This window comes from Mastomys coucha, unplaced genomic scaffold, assembly GCF_008632895.1.
Source record: "Mastomys coucha isolate ucsf_1 unplaced genomic scaffold, UCSF_Mcou_1 pScaffold18, whole genome shotgun sequence".
In the NCBI taxonomy this organism is placed as follows: Eukaryota; Metazoa; Chordata; class Mammalia; order Rodentia; family Muridae; genus Mastomys; species Mastomys coucha.
The window spans coordinates 40672937-40676983 of NW_022196900.1; the positions used below are offsets into that span (position 1 = coordinate 40672937).

General features: G+C 42.2%; 1 pseudogene across 1 annotated transcript; it reads left to right on the forward strand.

Moving 5' to 3' along the window:
- The first annotated feature begins 2729 nt into the window (after positions 1-2729).
- LOC116095380 lies at positions 2730-3667 on the forward strand (annotated as a pseudogene). Its single transcript, XR_004120582.1, has one exon. The product of XR_004120582.1 is annotated as an mRNA turnover protein 4 homolog pseudogene (transcript).
- The last annotated feature ends 380 nt before the right edge of the window (positions 3668-4047 follow it).

Sequence of the window (4047 nt, forward strand, 5' to 3'; positions counted from 1 at the left end):
ACTTCCCATTTTCTGGGCTCAGGAGAGCTGTTATACTAGGTATTTTAAAAAATATTTTGGAAGGTCAAAAGGAGAGACTGCAGACAGACCTCGGGTAGAAAGATACTATGCCCAGCAGGCCAGAAGGCTAAAAATCCCCGGATGGTGTCAGTACTGGGGTCAGTAGCAATCTGCTGCCAGCATGGTCTTACAGCCCACAGGGCTGAGTACCCAGGAGAAGGATGAGCAGACCATGGCTGTCTAACAGATGGCACTCTCTGGTGAGGGAAAAATCTGCCAAAACCAGGTGTTTCACAGATTGTTTTTTTCCCTTGGAATTTCTATGCATGGGCCCATTCCAAAAACTTAGATAGGAGCACAGCTGCCAATGAGTTATCTAAAGAAATCAGACATTTTTTTAGGCATAAGAGATGTTATGAACAGCTTTTGGGGAGCATCCATATATGGCACATACTGTGTGTCCTTTAGTCAGGTCGTTTTCAGGCACAAGAGCATGAAAAGAAGGCTCTTCATCTGAGATAGTAGAAAAAGTGGCTGGAATAAGCCAATTTAACAATGTCAGAATATTTCAATTATTTTATGAATAGATCATATGTTTAGTAAATCATGTGCCTTCTCTTAAAAGAATGAAGGGGTACTGTCTACCACAAAGACCTAAATGTGCATACTCTGACGCACTGAAATCTCCAAGGGAATAAAGGGGGATTAATAGAGATAACTTCATAGTTGACATCCTGAATACATGATGATCATATGTCTCCTGTAGCCCATGGGGAGAAAGCATTAGAACTTTTGACTGGAAACCTCAGACAGCGACCTATCCTTAGTCTTATTTTCCCTGGAGGAAAAGAACTCTCTTCCTAAGTACTTCCCATCATCTTGTGGAAGTTCTGCTTCCATACTCCCATCCCTTTTTATTATTGGGCTGTGTGAGTTTACTAAAACACTTTAACACTTAATTAAGCATCTCTCCTTAAGAAAAGAAGAAAATGGACATTGGAAGTATGAAATGAGGAAGGGTTTGGACCAAGAAAGCTTTATTTCATTTCTGACTTTACTACCAGTGGGTTGTTAGTTAGTTTGTTTGTTTGTGAAACCGGAGCATCATTTAAGCCTTTGAAAACAATGATCACTGTACAATCCTCTTCTAGGTTCCTACTGTGGCTGTGTTAAAAGGCCTAAACAAAGAGTAACTCAGAGGAATAATGGTTTGTTTCCTCATATGATTCTAAGCTACATTTCATCTCTGTAAGGCAATCACAGAGGCAAGAACTTAAGATAGATAATCTCACTCTATTCATATTCAAGAACAGGGAGAAAATGCATGCAGGCTTGCATTTCAGATGTTCAACTAGCTTTCTTTACTCTTGTACCATTCAGCCTATGAAATGGTGCTACCCACTCTGGCTGAATCTTAATACATCAATTAAGAAAACCAAGACAGCTCCCCACCACCATGCCCATAGGCTAACACAATGTAGACAATTCCTCATGGATACTCTTCCCAGGGAATTCTTCATTGTATCAAGTTGAAAACCTAATCATCACACATATCTAGTCTGGTTGTAGAGAAACCTTAAGGATACAATAAACATAAAGAGTTTGGATGATCATCTGACAATTATTTATTATTTATTTATAGCTCTATGGATATTTTTAATTTCCTTTTCTCATTATTGTAGTTAATATCAGAAAACTGGATAAAATGGGATTATCAAATAATATCTTTTGATCCCATTGTGGGTTAAGAGAAGTAGATGAGAGAAGACGCACCTAACCCTTGCAAGACATGAGGACTCAGGCCTGGTGGAGTATGGGGGAGTGGGGAACATTCTTTTAGAGATGGGGAGTTGGGGGGAAGAATGTGATGAGGAACTGTCAGAGGGTAGATTGGGAGGGGAATAACAACTGGACTGTAAAAAATATTAAAGGTAATAATAATAATAATAACATGCATAAAAAGAGGGAGGTACAAGCCACTTTTATAAGCTGTGTTTATAAGCTGTATTTAAGATTATATATGAGAACACAAACCTTAAGAATTCTGATTCACCAGATAATGTAGTAAATCTTTTTTCTTTTTTTTCTTAAATATTTTCTTTATTTTTTTTTTTTTTTTTTTTTTTTTTTTTTGGGTTTTTTCGAGACAGGGTTTCTCTGTATAGCCCTGGCTGTCCTGGAACTCACTCTGGAGACCAGGCTGGCCTCGAACTCAGAAATCCGCCTGCCTCTGCCTCCCAAGTGCTGGGATTAAAGGCGTGCGCCACCACCGCCCGGCTATATATTTTCTTTATTTACACTTCAAATTTTATCCCCTTTCCTCATTTCCCCTCTGAAACCTCCCTATTCCATCCTCCCCTTTCTCCCTGCTCACTAACCCACTCACTCCCTCTACCCTGTCCTAGCAATCCCCTACACTGGTGCATTGAGCCTTAACAAGACTAAGGGCCTCTCTACTGCAAACATCTTTGTTTTTCAAAAGGAATGAAAACATGCAGGGCCCATTAGAAAACCTCTGTAAGGTGAAGGGAAGAGAGTAGTAATGTTTGAGGATGCATACACATGTTTCAGTATGGTCCATCCTAGCATAAGAAAACTTTCAGACTTCAGTGTTATAGCTTCCTTCTGTCTTGTTATACCTTCATTCCTAGGAGATCGTTCTAGCCAGCCTGAGTCCTCACTAGAATTCAGTTTAAAAAAAGAGAATAACGGCACGTGTCTTTGCAGTGATGCCCAAATCCAAGCGAGACAAGAAAGTTTCCTTAACAAAAACTGCCAAGAAAGGCTTGGAACTGAAGCGGAACCTGATAGAAGAGCTTCGGAAATGTGTGGACACCTACAAGTACCTCTTCATCTTCTCTGTGGCCAACATGAGGAACAGCAAACTGAAGGACATCCGGAACGCCTGGAAGCACAGCTGGATGTTCTTTGGCAAAAACAAGGTGATGATGGTAGCCTTGGGTCGAAGCCCATCTGATGAATAGAAAGACAACCTACATCAGGTCAGCAAGAAGTTGAGAGGTGAAGTTGGGCTCCTTTTTACCAGCCGCACAAAGGAGGAGGTGAATGAGTGGTTCACAAAGTATACAGAAATGGATTTTGCTCGAGCAGGGAACAAAGCAACTTTAACAGTGAGCCTGGATCCAGGGCCCCTGAAGCAGTTCCCTCATTCCATGGAGCCACAACTGAGGCAGCTGGGGCTGCCCACTGCCCTCAAGAAAGGTGTGGTGACCCTGCTGTCTGACTATGAAGTGTGCAAAGAGGGTGACGTACTGACCCCAGAGCAGGCCCGTGTCCTGAAGCTGTTTGGGTATGAGATGGCTGAATTCAAAGTGATCATCAAATACATGTGGGAGGCCCAGTCAGGAAGATTCCAGCAGATGGACTATGATGACCTTCCCGAGAGTGCACCAGAGTCTGAGGGAGAGTCTGAGGAGGAGGATGACAGCTGACTCTGAGAGCCAGGCCCAAAGCCTTCCAGCAAGTTCCTCATCTCTGCTGGACCCTCCCAGGACTGCTGTCACCACTCTGGAAGAAACACCTATTTATTTTGCTATGGACAAAGACTAGGGAGGGTGCTAGGGAATGACTTTGTTTCTATAAAGAATAAAATTGTGTCTGCAGATTGCAGACACACTCCTATAGACAGCAGGAGACTCTTTAGTAAGAAGGCCTACAGCTTTGTACTCCCGGAGTTGGGTTCCTCTCTGACCCTTTGCTTGCAGTGGGTTTGCTGAGGAAAGTCAGTTCTCTAACAGCTTCATCACTTAGTACATAAACATACACACAGAGACACGCAAGCCAGGGCTAAGACTGATATGCCATGGGGCTGGTGAGGTAGCTCAGTGGGTAAGAGCACTGACTGCACTTCCGGGTCCTGAGTTCAAATCCCAACAACCACATGGTGGCTTACAACCATCTGTAACAAGATCTGATGCCCTCTTCTGGTATGTCTGAAAACAGCTACAGTGTACTTACGTATGATAGTAAATAAATATTTTTAAAAATACAAAAAAAAAAAAAAAAGAGAATAACTAGCAAGTCCTG